The 15,972-nt window shown below is 44.5% G+C and overlaps 1 protein-coding gene across 2 annotated transcripts in view; it reads right to left on the minus strand.

The window, feature by feature from the left end:
- The window catches only part of Slc41a2 (solute carrier family 41 member 2), a 115,210-nt gene that overhangs the window by 98,113 nt on the left and 1,125 nt on the right, over positions 1-15,972 (minus strand). The window lies entirely within an intron of this gene.

A 15,972-nucleotide genomic window follows, 5' to 3' on the forward strand; every position in this document is an offset into this window, starting at 1 on the left:
ATTTCAGGTTTTTCTTTTCCAGACAGTATCTCACTATGCAGACCTAGAACTCTTCATGAAGACCAGGGTAGCCTCAAACTTAGCGCAGTCTTCTGCCTGTCTCAGAAGTGCTGGGCTTACAGGTGCACACCTCCATAGAGAGCTCCGCTTACAACGTTTTAAATAACTTGTAAGGGCCAAAAGTATTCACTTGGTCCTCCATTGCCAATTCCGGTGTGAGGAAGCCACCTTGTACCTCCTGTGCTATGTAGGTAGCTCTGACTCCCAAAGGTTAACACCCAATCTGGCACTGGGGATGGCGACACACACCTGTCATCTAAGGCACTAGTGAGGTGGGACAACAGTACCCACGGTTCAAAGCCAGGCTGTGCTACTTAGCAAGACCTCTAAAAACATGGGCTGGGGTGTAGCTCAATGTTAGAGTACTTGTGTACCATCTACTGGATCTCTGGGTTGTTTTGTTGTTGTTGTTGCTTTCTTTTGGTTTTTGGGGGGTTTGATTTTTTTTGAGACAGGGTTTCTCTGAACAGCCCTGGCTGTCCTGGAGCTCACTCTGTAGACCAGGCTGGCCTCGAACTCAGAAATTTACCTGCCTCTGCCTTCCAGAGTGCTGGGATCACAGGCATGCATGTGCCACCACCGCCCGGCTTGGGTCTCTGGTTTGATCCCCAGAACTGCCAGCAAGCGGACAGGGTGGTCACTTGGCAGTGCTCTCTGTTGGCTCAGGCGTGCCACGCCATCCAGTTGGAAAAGGGCAGAAGTGGGGCGCAGATGACTTTCTTTTGCTGTTCCCAGGCAAAGGTTTAAGAAGGAGAGGTGGAGAGAGCAACTGATCTGTGGCTGTGGGTGAAAACCAGGGAAGTGACAGCAATGGACACTCTATCCTAACAGCACTTTCGCCAGCTGATTCAAAAGCACTCGGAAATGTAAAGAGTTACTATCCCCACCCCAACCCTCACTTGCCAATGCTTTTCCTGATTATAAGTTTACCTCTAAAGTGCAATAAAAACTTGTACTGTTCCACCAGAAAACTGGAGTAGAATTCTCAACACCCACATCAAGCAGCTCAAACAGCCTGTAATGCCAGTTCCAGGGGACACAACGCCTCTAGCTTCCAGAGCCAACTCACATGCACACAGACAGCATGCCCAAAATGGCTGCGTGTGTGTGTGTGTGTGTGTGTGCAAACAACAACATACAACAAAATCTTTCTTTTTAAATAAAAGACAGCATCTCTTTTGGCGAAGGGGCTAAAATATACAGAGTCAGTATCTAAGAAAAATGTTGATGTGGGTAGCTTTGACTGGAAACCTACCTAGACTAATTCGTGAACTCATGAGGCTGACTTAGGTAACTGAGAGTGGCGTCAACTTTCTTGACAACTTGAGGAAGATTCATGAAAAGGGAAAGGGCAACCTTACAGTGTTCTGGTACTCTGGCACTCTGGACACTGCACAAATTTGACAAGTTCCAGCCATGAGCTGTCACTCAACAGCCAGCCAACACCACCAGACAACCATCATAGGGTTGCCGTACCATAAAACGGCATCTAATTCAGCAGTCCTAAAACTCTGCACGACTAGAAGGAAGGCTAAAGATACATAAAACTGTGTTAACCACCCCCCCAAGTGAGGACAAGTCCTTCCTAGGCTAAATCCTAACTACACTTCAGAGATCTTCAATTGACAGGAGGATCAGAGAAACTGACAGCACTCTCAGGACTATAATCTCCAGTATTCTCCCAGAAAGAGTGAGATTTAAATTATATATATATATAGTTGGAACCTGGGACACAGATACAGCAGAAATATGCTACAAGCTGAGACTGTGCACCCGTGGTCTGTTACTCTGGTTCCTGAGGTAGGAAGACTGATAGAGGAGAGTTCAAGGTTACCTTGAGCAAAATAGCAAAATCCTCTTCTTAAAGGGTGGGAAGGGCCAATGATGGGCATGGCGGAAATCCCAGTCCTGGGTAGAAGGAATGTTAAAGCTTCAAATCTAGACAGAGCTATCTAAATGAACCTATCTCAAAAACAAACAGACAAACACCAACACAGAACCAACACAATTGTTAGACCAACTCAAATGTACTAAGAAAATACTGACAGAATAAAGACAGATGTGTCCACAGGAAGAGGACCACCGAACAGGATTCCAGGCCGGCAGCCTGCGCTACATTATATTTAGTCCCTATGGGAACAATGCTGGGGGTGTGAGATACAATCCAGATGGAATCATGGGAAAGCAGGTGTTACATGGAAGCAGCAGGGCTGGATGTGGTGCCAAAGCTTTTAATCACAGGACGGGGGAGGCAGAGGCAAGCAGAGATCTGTAAGTTCAAGGCCAGCACGGTCTACACAGTGAGTTCCAGGGCAGCCAGGACTACCTAAAGAAACTCTGTATCAAAAGCCAAAAGAAAGAAAGCAGGGGAGGGGGCAAGCAGTCACGAGAAGGATTTATGAAGCTTCTGAAACTGAGGCTTGTAATAGAAAACATAGAACTGAAGCAGAACTGTTTTGAAGTTGAAGAACTGCCTTTAAACAACCAAAGGACATACTTCTGTGAAACTATCTTAAATATTTCTTACATATCTTCTGTAAAGCTACCAAAAAAAAAAAAAAAAAAAAAAAAAACCCACAACCCTAGTCCCTTACAACCGAACTGTAAAGTTCATTAATTTCTTGCAGTTTCAGAGAATATTATACCATTTAGCACCCAACATAAAGGAACAGTAAACTGTATTTAAAACTATCCACAACGTATTACTACTGAAGACAATGGACGGGCAGATGCTAGTTTGCATTTTGTTTTAAGATTTCTTTCTTTCTTTCTTTTTAATGTGGATGTGTTTCTGTGTGAGCATATGTTTTGGGTGTGTGGTACCACAGAGTCCAGACGGGGACATCAGGACCCCTGGAGCTGGAATTACAGGTGGTTGTGAACTATGCAATGTGGATTCTAGAAGCCAAACTCTGGTCCTCTAGGAGAAAGCATTCACTCTTAACTTCTGAGGCATCTCATCAGCCTGATGTTTTGATATTTGCAACTACAGTAATTAAGGACATACAACTTTAAACCTGGTAGGCCCATCTTTTGAGATAAGGTCTCAGGTAGCCCAGGCTGGCCTTCAAATCTCCAAGGATGCCCGTGAACTGGCTGTTATCTCCACTTCCTATGTGTTAGAGTCACATCTTGCTAAATACTGGAATGTTTTGTTTTCTTTAATGAAAATCAAAACATCTGTTTTTCACTTCAACAGAAAGGAAACTTCTAGCAGAACCCTACTGCTTCTATACTTCTATCTTCTTATTTATATTTCTATTTTTGTGGTTGTTTGTGGTTTCTGGAGCCACAGTCTCACTATATAGCTGTCTTAGTCAGGGTTTCTATTCCTGTACAAACATCATGACCGAGAAGCAAGTTGGTGAGGAAAGGGTTTCTTCAGCTTACATTTCCATACTGCTGTTCATTACCATAGGAAGTCAGAACTGCAACTCAAGCAGGTCAGGAAGCAGGAGCTGATGCAGAGGCCATGGAGGGATGTTTCTTACTGGCTTACTTCCCCTGGCTTGCTCAGCCTGCTCACTTATAGAACCCAAGAATACCAGCCCAGGGATGGTACCACCCACAAGGGGCCCTCCCCACTTGATCACTAATTGAGAAAATGCCCCACAGCTGGATCTCATGGAGGCACTTCCCCAACTGAAGCTCCTTTCTCTGTGATAACTCCAGCCTGTGTCAAGTTGACACACAAAACCAGTCAGTGCACATAGCCAGGTCTGATGGCCCACTCCTGTAATCCCAGCACTCGAGCAGGACTACCATAGATTTGAGGCCAACTTGGGCTATAGTTCACATAAAACCTCAAATAATTAAATAAATAAATAATAAATAAATTGGTCTGTATTGTATACACAAGTGAAATTGCCCAAAAATAAACTTAAAGTAAAAGCGATAGTTCTTATAGTAAGAGTAACATGAATCACATCTCCTCATTTCTCCAGCTTGTAGAGCCCTGAGCGGCCAGCCATCTCAGTATAGATACGAAGAGCTGGCCATCCATCCATCCATCCATTCATTCACCAGGGCTCTGGTAGGGAACCGCTGTCACTCAGAACCCATACCAACTTGTGCGTTTCTATTTCACCTTTCTCACATAGACCCGACTCTCAGGGTTCAACTATTTTCAAAGCAAACCCACTTGGAAAACAAACTTAAAACCTGTGTTTGACTCTTTATATAACTAAAACGAGAGGTGAAAAAGAAGCTTCTGGAATGACCAGGTAGAGAGAAGATGCCAACAGGTCGAAGTTCGAAATGGAGAAGTGAGAAAGAGATCGAGAAAGGACAAAACCAACATGACGAAGTTGAAAAGAGAAACAAAGTTGTCCCTTTACAAAGAAAAGGTCCTTGTTCAGTGTCAAGTTTTCATTTTTATTCTCTATTTTAAGTTCAAAGACGTCCCACAGAAAGCCACGCACATACATATGTATGGAAGTGTCAAGAATTCCACTGCTGATAAACAGTAAATACAGTAAGGCCTACTCACTTTCACAGGCCAAATGTCCACTCAGTACTTCCAGTCAGCCGAGAGAGAGCCAGGTCTCATCTGTGTCCTGAATGAGCAGTGTTCCCACCTGACCAGGCCCATGGCACCGCACTGAGAGGCACGGGATAGCTCCCGCACCGAGGCAGGTCTATCTGAGGCAACTGCCTACCAACCTCACCTTCCCAAGCTGGGCCGCCTTCACAGCACTGAGTTCCTTCCGGGGAGATGAATGAAGCCTGTTCTCACCCCGGAGCAGCTATGCTGTCCTTCAGTCAGCTGAGGTGCTCGAACTCACTAGAAAAGTCTGCATGCTGATAAGGCCAATTTCAGGAACCTGGCATCGGTTACTCAATTATGTTGGCATCAAATTGAAATAATGACCTGGCTCTTTCTACTCTGGCAATCAAATCCCTCCTCTACCTTTGGTCAAGGCTTAGTTGCCTATCAGTTGAAACCAAACCAAACCAAACTAAACAAAAATAACACAGGCACCCTAGATGACTGGGCTGCCAACACAACTTAAAAAGTTGAAGGTAAGACTATTCCCTTCCACTTGGGCTGCACGTGGCAGGCTCTCAATAGTCAATCAAGGGTGGGGGAGGGACTTGTGGATCCTACCCCTTACTGGTGAACTAGGGCTGATTGACAGTCTGGGAGGAGGAGCCACTGTCTCCAGCTGTGTATACAAAGTAGAAACCTGTCCCCAGTCCCCAATGGCTATTTCCCAGCTGTGTATACAAAGTGGAAACCTGTCCCCAGTCCCCAATGGCTATTTCCCAGCTGTGTATACAAAGTGGAAACCTGTCCCCAGTCCCCAATGGCTATTTCCCAGCTGTGTATACAAAGTGGAAACCTGTCCCCAGTCCCCAATGGCTATTTCCAATCCCGTGGCCACACAGTACCTGGTCAAACCCTGTGTGCTCCTGGAAAAGGCCAGGTGCCCAGGGAACGGAAGGGACAAGGGGGAGGGGGAAGAAAGAGGAGCAGGCTAAGAGCAATCACCATGCGTTACATACATGGATGACCCTGTACGAGAACATGCTATTTAAAAAAAAAAAAAAACCCACTACCTATATCTACAGCTCAACAGTCTTCGTTTTTCTTGTTACACAGATTATCTGCAATGCAAATAAAGATTTACAGAAAAAGAAAACTATTTATTGTGGGAGTGAACGCTCCAGTGACAGTCGTCCTCAGCACTCTGTTCTCGGGTCCAGAGATGGCAGAAATGAGTCCAGAAACTAGAGAGGGGGAAAAGGCCAGGCTTTATCAGAACATCGTCGTGAGCTACAGGGGAGGTAAGCTCTCCCGGGGAGGTAAGCTCTCCCTGGGAGCGAGTCTAGCTAAGCTGTGCAAGCACAGTCCTTAGCCTGGACTCCCAGGGATTGCGAATTTGTGGGGAGCCCAGGCTTTGTAGGAGTTCTTGTCACCTTGTGATATGTGATCAGAAGCGCCTCAGAAACAAAATGGGGGTGTAGTACTTGCCTAGCATGTCCTGGGTTTAAATCCTGTCTTAAAAAAGAGTAAGAGGAGGAGGAGGATTATGTCAGTACTGACTGTTCTCCAGAGGTCGTGAGTTCAATTACCAGCAACCACATGATGGCTCACAACCATCTGTAGTGGGATCTGATGCCCTGTCCTGGTGTGTCTGAAGACAGCTACAGTGTACTCATTCATATTATAAAGTAAATAATTAAAAAAATAATTTATTGAAAAAAAAAGAAAGAAGAAGCCCGGTGGTGGTGGTGGTGGTGGTGGTGGTGGTGGTGGTGGTGGTGGTGGTGGCGGCGCACGCCTGTAATCCCAGCACTCTGGGAGACAGAGGCAGGCAGATTTCTGAGTTTGAGGCCAACCTGGTCTACAGAGAGAGTTCCAGGATAGCCAGGGCTACACAGAGAAACCCTGTCTCAAAAAACAAACAAACAAACAAACAAAAAACAAAAAACAAAAAAAGGAAAAGAAAAAGAAAAAAGAAAGAAGAAAGGGTACACACTTCTACTGAACAATGTCAGGAATTAAGGAACCATGGTGGTTTTTTTGATGGTTTGCCTGTTTGGCAGGATGCGGCGTTGACGCCAGGAACACACGCACGCTAAGCCCATGCTCTACACCGTGTGGAAACTTAGCACTCCAAAAGAGCTATCGCTAATCTAGGAAGGTTATTCAGCATAGAGAAGTCTAACAGAATTTTTGGGAAAAAAAATAATTACTATAAAATGTTTTCAAGGTCATGCTGCGTAGGTAAGGTTATCCTGGAATTTACCTAGGCCAGCCTCAAAAAATCCTCTGGCTACATAATACAATCATTCACACTTGGAAAACTGAGTCACAAGCGGTAGAAGTATTATTCCCATATTTATAAAGTTAGTACAATAAGGACCCTGGACTTGAACTCAGGGCTTTCTGGGTGACCAGCTACTAACACAGGAGCCACTGCAGGTGTTCCAGGTTATCCCATGGCCAGCATGTACGGGCATGTGTGGCTGAGAAGTCAAGAGGCCGCTCTGATTTACAGGTGAACTCACTTTGCATTATCTTCTCTAACAAGTGGACAAGTATCTTCTGACAGTCGACACGAGTGCCCTAGCTGGCCTGTGGGTGTGTGTCATGTGGAGCTCTGCAGACTAAAGCACCGGCTCCCTCTGCTCATTTACAAAGAGCTCTTTACCAGTCTATGAGATTTTGATACCAAAGTGCACGTCATACCCAGGACTTGACAAAATGTGCCCAAGAGGAAGACTACAATAGTGAACTTTAAAGGATAAGTAAGATCCAAAAAATTGGAGTTTGGAGAGAGGGCAGACAGGAGATATAGGTGGGCAATGCTGGTGGGGGGAGGGGCAAAACAGTGAAGTAAACGACAGAAAACCACGCAGAGAGAATGTAGAGGTCTAAGTCACAGTTCACATGGCCAAACATCCAGAGGCCATCAAGAGAAGGCCTGGAATTCCTAGCCAGGAGCAGAGCACAGAGGAGGGCCCCTAGGTGCTCAAAAACATTTACCCTTGGGGAAAGAGCAGGGCAGCAGGTTAGACTTCTTCAAAGGGCTGACGCATCTTAATGAGTCATCTCCCTAGAGCTGGCTCTCTTGACTAAATTACACTGTAATGATAATGAGCAAGTCCGCACAGAATACTTTCCAACATTCACTATTACTTCAGGATAATTACAGAGGGCCGGTGAGACGGCTCAGTGGACAAAGAGGCTTGTCACCGGGCCTAAAGAACTGAGTTTGACTGCCAGGACCCATATGGTGCTAAAGGCGAAAACTGACTCCTGCCAGTTGTCCTCAGCACCCCGACCAGCACCCATGGCACAAGTGTGTAGGCCTGTGCACACACACCAGACACACACAGACACATACACACATGCACACACATGGAAGTACAGTTTACAGATCCATACATGTTAACACTTTCAATTCCGCTCAGTGACTATTTTAAAGCCTTTTCTATACCAACACAATTAGATTCTGACAATCTAGTCTAAAACATATCTCTATAAACTTACTTACAAAACTAGCCAAGTTTCAACACCTCAAAAAAATCTACAGATAGGCAAGTTTGAACTGAAATCTCTCTACTTCTCACGAAATTTTCAAAGGTGCTTTTCCAGTTTTCAGAACCGTACGCCAACAGAATTCTTCCTTTGTTTCTCGATTTAGTGTTGTGACATCACAGTACTGTGACAGCAGAGACACTCTCTGGAAACAAACTGACATCATTAAATTCGTCTCCATGAGTTTTCTGGGGCATATGGATGCTCTAATTTTACCACATCAAAGAGCAAAGCCTCTCTCTCCTGTTGGCTCTGAGGACTTTAATTATCTTACTTGCCTTGCCCCTCAGCCTCTGTAAAAAAAAAAAAGCTGCCTTTCTCAAAAGCCCACAATGCCTGCATGCTCAAATACCATGCACGCTAGATTTCTGTTCCTGTGGACAGCCTGTCCCATTCTTCTATACTTTTAAGTAAAAATCAAGACCTATTGCTTTGATTACCATTTGTTGTTGCTGCTGCTGTTGTTTTGAGACAGGGTTTTGGGTATACCAGGCTGGCCTGGGACTCACTAAGGAGCTGACATGATCTTCGAACTCCTGATCTTCCAGAAGCTGGGGCTGCTGGGGAGCTTGCCACAGCCAACATCTTCCTCCAACATCTCTACCACTGTGTGACTGTAAGAGAGCATTTTGGGTTGCCTATCTTTTAAATAAGCGAATGTAGTTCTAACTGTAGCATTTCATGTGAGGAAAAAAAAATTACAATAAAACCTTTTTGCCCAAAAAAAGTCTAACTAAAAAATGGTCCTGCTGTCGGGAAATTGTCCCTGTTCTGTCTTTCACTGTTGCTGTTTTACACTTTTCTTTGTTTGTTTGTTTGTTTGTTGAGACGGGGTTTCAGTCTGTAGTTCTGGCTGTCCTGGCACTTCTGGTGAAGACAAGGCTAACCTCAAGCTTAGTGTGATTCTCCTGCCTCTGCCTTCTATGCCACAATTACAGCTGTGAGGCACCATATTCAATCACACTGTTTGTCCTTCCACATTTATTTGAGGGTGTGCTCTCGAGTGTATGCCTGCATGTGTGCCTATGGGTGCGTGTGAATGTGCGTGTATCATGTCATGAACATGGAGGCTGGACGTGTGTGGAGGTCAGGGAACTCCTTTCCAGGGGTTGGGTCTCTCTGTCCCACTGCAGGGGTCCTGGGGATCAAACTCAGGTTGTCTGGCTTGGTTGCCAGAGCCACCTCCTGCCCTGTTGTGCTTTGGTTTTATTCTTTTGAGATAGGGTCTCTCTCCTTAGCCCAGGCTGCCCCCAGACTCATGACAGTCCTCCTGACTTAATCTCTCCAAGTGCTGGAAATATAAAAATAAGTCTCCACACTCGGCTCACGGTGTCACAAGTCAGGAGACTTAATAAACATATGCTTTGTCTCTAGTCTGTACCAGGCACTAACTAGTTACAAATGTGTTTAGTCCCTACAATGTACCAGGTAGTATTATACCAGCTACCAAGCACAATGTGAAAAGGCACAAAAGGAAGGTTTTTGTTCTTTCTGTCTTGGAGCAAAAAGGGGAAGACAAACAGGGAACCTTTCTGAAATGGGACAAAAACAAAGGGAAGATTCTTCAGATCAGATCTGAAATGCCTGTATCACTAGGCCAAGACATATAAAGTTTCTGACTGAGTTGAGAAAGACAAAGGACCTAAAGAGATCTTAGGGAGATAGCTATCTCACCTGTCAGGTTCTGGTTAGATCCAAGGGCACCTTCACCTCCGCTACAATAAACCCAGGTTCCTTAAGAAGGCTAACTAAATCCTAACAAACCCTTAACCCTATGGTCCAGCAATATCTATGCTCAACATATTCTTGTTTTCTACTCTATTTACCTATTAAGACAGTCTCAATGTAGCCCTGGTTGGCCTGGAACTTGCTATAGAGAAATGGCCTCAAGCTCACAGAGATAGGCCTGCCTCTGCCTATCAAGGTCTAAAGGCATGTGTCACCATGCCTTTAACTTTTCAAGACGTGTTGGTCACACAACTCTCTACATGGTTTACATAACCTATTAGGTGCTTAGAATTGAAAAGATGACCTAATGTACCGAGTTCCCCTTAGCCTGGGGATTGTTTTTGTTGTTTTTGTTGCTGTGTTTCATTGAGAATGTGTCTCATGTAGCCCAGGCTTTCCCACACTCCATAGCCAAGGAATCATCTCAGTGAGTAAGAGGACTTACTTCTTTTACAAGCATGAGGATCTGAATTTGAATCCTGGGGACCCATGTCAAAAAGCCAGATGTAGCCAGGCAGTGGTGGTACACACCTTTAATCCCAGCACTTGGGAGGCAGAGGCAGAGGCAGGCGGATTTCTGAGTTCGAGACCAGCCTGGTCTACAGAGTGAGTTCCAGGACAGCCAGGGCTACACAGAGAAACCCTGTCTCAAAAAAACCCAAATCCAAAAAAAAAAAAAAAAAAAAAAAAAAAAAGCCAGATGTGACCGTGACCACACCTGTATGTATAACCCCAACGCTGTGGAGGACAGAGTCAGAATGACAGCTGGGGCTTGCCACCGGTCAGCAGATACCCAGGTTCAACGAGAGACCCTCTCTCAAGAAGGGAATATACCGCCAAGGGTGACACAGTGAGACACCTCTGTGTAACCACTCAGGCCTCTGCTCACACCACAGGCACATAGACACCAAAAATAAAACAAAAAAGCGGAAGAAGAAACCAAGTGTGGATTTAATCTTAGTTCTCAGCTGGCTTCTACCAGAAATGAATCCCAGGGTATTTTACAGAGATTAAGTCTCATCCGACTTCTTGAGTCCAATCTCAGTTTTTTTTTTTTTTCCTTGATGTGATGGTGAACTCAGGACCCTTATGCCGCAGTCTCCAGAGCAACTGGAGCTACAGGCATCCCACCACGCCCTGCTTGATCGCAACTGTTGCTGCTGCCGAAGACCAGGTGTCAAACCCAGGGCCTGGCACATGCTCCTCCAACCTGGGACCAAGCTATGCCCTCAGGCCTGACCTCAGTTTTACTAGACTCTGGAGAGAGAAAGGGGTCATTAGCATATTGAAAAAAAAAAAAAGTCCACAAGGTGAGACAAAGGAAAACCGGAATGGGCCAGGCACAGCAGCACACAACTTCAATCTCAGCTCTAGGGAAGGCAGAGACAAGTAGATTCCTAGGAATGTGAGGAAGGTCCCAGGCCAGCCAGGGTTACAGTGACAGCCTGTCTCAAAAGGAAGTCTGTCTGTCTCTGTCTTTCTCTTGTGGCACCTCCCAGGCAGTCAGCCATTCATAGCCAGAGCTGAATGTCTCCTTCTCAGCCACAGGCTGCTGGAAACTTTTGAGGTAGGCCATGACATGCAAACATTATACATTTTATGAGAGAGTGCATGGCCACAGCAGCTGCTCACGCTCTGAGTGAGGAGCGGAAGGGGTTGCCTGACCCGAATCACTGGTGGGTAGTGTGCCTGTCAGGGCATTCTTGTCACAGACTAAGACCTGGAGAGAGGAGACGCAAGCGTGTTTGAGGATGCAGGGCAGATGCCGATCTGGGTTGGTTATTGCAAAAAGAATTCTTCTTGCAAGAAGAGAGCAGTTCTCCTGGACTGCAGCTTGGTGGCTCTGCCTCAAAAGAGCTAGTAGGACCTGGAAGTTTTTCACGATGATGCCGTAAAACCCTTATACAAAGAAGGAATGAAGCCTTCAGGACCAAAGCACCCAAAATCCAGCGTTGCCCTGCAACACAAATGTGTAGCTCTGACAAAAAACAACACACTAAGACAAACGAGGAGGAGGCCCAGATTGCCAAGAGACATAAGCTGTCCTCAATGTGAGTGCCCACTCTTGAGTCCACTCCAAAATAAGCTCTCAAGAATACAAACATGTGGGCCGGAGAGATGGCTCAGCAGTTAAGAGCACTGACTGCTCTTCCGAAGGTTCTGAGTTCAAATCCCAGCAACCACATGGTGGCTCTCAACCACCTGTAATGAGATCAGACGCCCTGTTCTGGTGTGTCTGAAGACAGCCACAGTGTACTTATTTATTTATTCATTTTCTTTTTTTCTTTTTTTTTCTTTTTTGAGACAGGGTTTCTCTGTGTAGCCCTGGCTGTCCTGAACTCACTCTGTAGACCAGGCTGGCCTTGAACTCAGAAATCCCCTGCCTCTGTCTCCCAAGTACTAGGATTACAGGCGTGCGCCACCACCTCCCGCTACTTATTTATAAATAATAAATAAAATCTTTGGGCCAGAGCGAGCAGAGATCCTAAATTCAATTCCCAGCAACCACAGGGAGGCTCACAACCATCTGTACAGCTACAAGCATATTCATATACATAAAATAAAATAAATATTTTTTAAAAAGAATACATATGTGTGTACATACATGTATATATACATATATCTATATATATATTAAAAAGAGTAGCAAATACTGATCCAACCTTAGGAAGAAGAACAAGGAACTGAATGAGGGAAAGCTTTTGCCGTTTTCCTACTTAGATATTTCTTTGGAGAGAAGAAAAATCTGTGGACTTACTACAGCCTTGCCTTCCAGTTTTTTCTTATTCTTGCCTTTTCTCTCCATCTTCTGACCCACATTTTCTTAAATATAGCAAGTTTTGCTCAAATCTCTAGAACATTCCTTTTTTATTTTATTTTAATTTTTTTTACTTTTTACTTTTTTGAGACAGGGCTGTAAACCAAGCTGACCTCAAATTCCAAGAGATTATCATGCCTCTGTTTCCACCAATTCTGGCTAAAACATTCTTCAGTACTATATTTACCCATCCTGTCTGTCCCTCCTTAACTCAAAATTCCTATTTCCTTAGTAGCTGCTCAGGAAGAAAGGAAAATGAGCACATAGAAGTCACACTGGATGGGACTGGAGAGAGATGGTTCAGAGGCTGCTCTGCCTGAGGACCCACACGGCAGCTCACATGACTATCTATGTTCATTTCTATGCATTTTAAAGGTAAATAAACTTAACTTCAGTAATTTCACAGAGACAAGGGGGTCCCTGGAAAAGTCCACTACATAAGTCAGGCAAGTCCAGTCAGACTGTAATTTCTCAGGAATTGACGTGTGAAGGGTGATGCACACCTTTAATCCAAACACTAGGGAGATAAAGGCAGGAGACTCTCTGGGAGTTTGAGGCTTGTCTACATAGTGACTCCCAGGACAGCTAGGACTATCTTAAGAGAGACACTGTCTCAGAAAACAATCCCCCCCCCCAACAACCAAAAATCAATTCCCCCAATCGGTTTCCATTGCCACCTACTTTTAGAAAATTTTGGATTTGTGGTGATTATTTGTAACAGTTTCATTAGGTAGCCCTGGCTGGCTTAAACCCACAGAGATACAGTGCCGGAATTACAGGCATGTACCACCATGCCCAGTTGACAGACAGCCTTCCTCAAGGAGTGCTTCCAAAGCTGCAGGCACAGAGGGGAATGTGAGGAAGAACCAATACTCATGGTGGCTTACACTTTTTTTCTGTTGATCAAGGTCATTAGGTAAATAGCAAGAACACACCGAGATCCCAGAATGAGGTCGTCTGCTGATCTCTAAGGGAGGCCACAGTGAAGCACCAGAAAGGTTAGATTATGTGATTTCTTGTTTACAGGTTGGAGGGCAGGACTAGGCTGTCACCCAATTTACATCCATGGCTCTCCACTATTTCCCCTTGGAAATCTTTAACCTCCTTCTTTTCTATAAAGTTCCTGAAGTCTGATTGCATATGTTCAAACAATAACAGATTTCCTTGCATGACCAAACTATTCAGGCTCCTGAGCCTTCGCTTAGGACCACCCACACCTGTTACAAAGTGCATCTTTAGCAAAGAACCTTGTCAAGCCAGTTTGGTTAGAACCCTCTCCCAGGTGTACGATGAAGTGGGCCTGGAGCCTTCATCTTGGTGTCCCACCACCTGGCCTGTCTTCAGCAGGAATTACTTTAACCTGATTTTCCCAGAATGCCCCTCTCCAGGGATGCCTTTTTTTTTTTTTTTTTAGCACCTTTCTATCCACTTGCCCCACCTCTGCTCTCCACCTATGCATTCCTGCTCCTCCACGGCCACAGTCAGGGTTAAATCCCATCTCCTCCCTGTGTCAAACCCATAGTCATGACCCATATGCTGCTACGGTGGCCTTAAATCAAGTTCCTCACCATACAAGTTTCATTAAATACTTTTTTTTCTTTAGTAGCAATTAGATCAATGGAAAAAAGAACTCGAATTCAGACAAATGTCATCTCTATTAATTTTGGGAAGAAAGACCTTAGGCTGGATTTGTACACGCACAGAAATTCCTCCTGCAGAAGGCGCAGTGACATTCATTCATTCCATGTGAATCTTTTTTTTTTTTTTGGTTTCTCGAGACAGGTTTTCTCTGTGTAGCCCTGGCTGTCCTGGAACTCATTCTGTAGACCAGGCTGGCCTCAAACTCAGAAATCTGCCTGCCTCTGCCTCCCAAGTGCTGGGATTAAAGGTGTGCGCCACCACTGCCGGCTCCAGGTGACTCTTAATGTCAGCTCCAACAAAATGGTTTTTTGGCTCGAGTTGCCAGTGCACGCCCACGATCCCAGTACTTGGAAAGCAGAGACACAGGAGGATTGCTACAAGCTCAAGGCCAGCCTGATCAACACAGTGGATTCTTGGCCAGCTAGGGCTACACAGACACATACACTCTCAGAGATTGAGAGAGAGACTCTCCTCAAAAAGCAAACGTATTATTCAGCATCCTCTATATCATAACTGCAATAGAAACTACACAGACTGAAAGGGAAAAAAATATCTTTTTACTTTACAGGGACGCACATGAGATTTTATTTGAGTGGTTTGTTTAATATCCAGTGTAAATTACTTGTAGCTAATAAGTGAAAATTTTCAAACATAAAATATACAAAAATAGCAACTAAAGTCCCAGCAGGGCCCTCAGGACCATACCTCCTGTGGCTTTTCTCAAGAAAGCCAAATAAATAAATAAATAAATAAATAAATTCACAATAAAATACCCAAGAATGACCAGGTAAAAGTTCATGACGAATTCTGAAAGGCTCAAATGCCACTTAATCATATTTTATGCAACCTTGCCAGTACCAGTCAAGAATCTAGAATTTTTCCTACAATGAATAAGACAACTCAACAACAATAACAAAATCAAACAAAACAGCAAAGAATAGGGGCAGAGGGTCTAAACAGATATTTCTCCAAGACAGATATACACATAGCCTATAAGCATAGGAAACTCATTTTAATTTCTGGTCTGAGACGCAAATTGAAACCAGGAAAAGATAACAAGTCACACCCACTAGGATAGCTTAAAAAAAATACAGTAAAAATTGACAAGTGTCAGTGGTCGGTGGTTTAAGGAAAATGCAGCCGGCATAAACTGTTTGAGTACAAAATGTAGCAACAACTTTGATTAAAGTCTGAAAGTTTCTCAAAAATGTTAAGCATCAATCAATTCCACACGTAAGGTTTGGGACGTTTAAAACACACATCCACAGATGTTCTAGCAGCCTCATATCCGATGGCTAAGAAGCGAGAAGCAACAAATGCAATTTCATTAACTGGTGAAATGGGCGTGGTAGTGACACACCACATTATCAGTCATTCAGCTCTAAGAAAGTACAGAACCGCGCACACTGATTACAACGTGAATGAGCTTTGAAAACCTTAGGCTTACGTGAAGGAAGCCTGACAAAAAGCCACAGGCCACGATGGTTGGGTGTGGCACAAGCTTGTGTGAGATCACCATTCGGGAAGTTGAGGCAAGAGAACCACTGAATTCATTAGCCTGAACTACACAAGACTGCTCCCCTAAGGGAAGAGCCAACATCTTGTCTTTAAACGGAGGAGGTGGGGTACCACAAATACTGTATGATTTCATTAGGGTTTCCAAAGAGTAAATGCATAG

Source organism: Apodemus sylvaticus, chromosome 20 (assembly GCF_947179515.1).
Source record: "Apodemus sylvaticus chromosome 20, mApoSyl1.1, whole genome shotgun sequence".
Classification (NCBI taxonomy): Eukaryota; Metazoa; Chordata; class Mammalia; order Rodentia; family Muridae; genus Apodemus; species Apodemus sylvaticus.